Genomic DNA, 407 nt, shown 5'->3' with positions numbered 1-407 from the left:
TCAAGTCCGCCTAACTTACATGCAGGTGACCCAGCTCAATCTAGCCAAGCAGGGCCTCTTAGTGCAAGCCGGCGCAGTATGGCAATCTTTTAGCAATGGCCTCTGCATTCATTTGCGCATCACTGAGATAAATCGGGCCGGAGGGGGCCAACATAGTTGGCTTCGGCAGGTGTGTGCGGTCAAGTCGGATCTAGCCAAAAAGGGCTCAAAACGAAGAAGAGTAAAGCACGCGGGGACAATGGACCTTGCGAGGAGAGCGCACCGACACGCAGCACCGCAGGTAAAATCTAAGCGCTTTACAGGTAAACTCCCGAAGATCCGTGCCAGACAGGGCACTCCAAGAAGGAAAAGAAAGACCAAGGACGGCGCGGCAAAATGGGATCGGGCGTTCCGCGCAAGGCGGCACG

This window comes from Lygodium microphyllum, chromosome 16 (assembly GCF_053477565.2).
Source record: "Lygodium microphyllum isolate KBCC chromosome 16, Lygodium_microphyllum_v1.1.10, whole genome shotgun sequence".
Taxonomy (NCBI): Eukaryota; Viridiplantae; Streptophyta; class Polypodiopsida; order Schizaeales; family Lygodiaceae; genus Lygodium; species Lygodium microphyllum.
Note: the sequence above shows the minus strand (reverse complement) of the source record.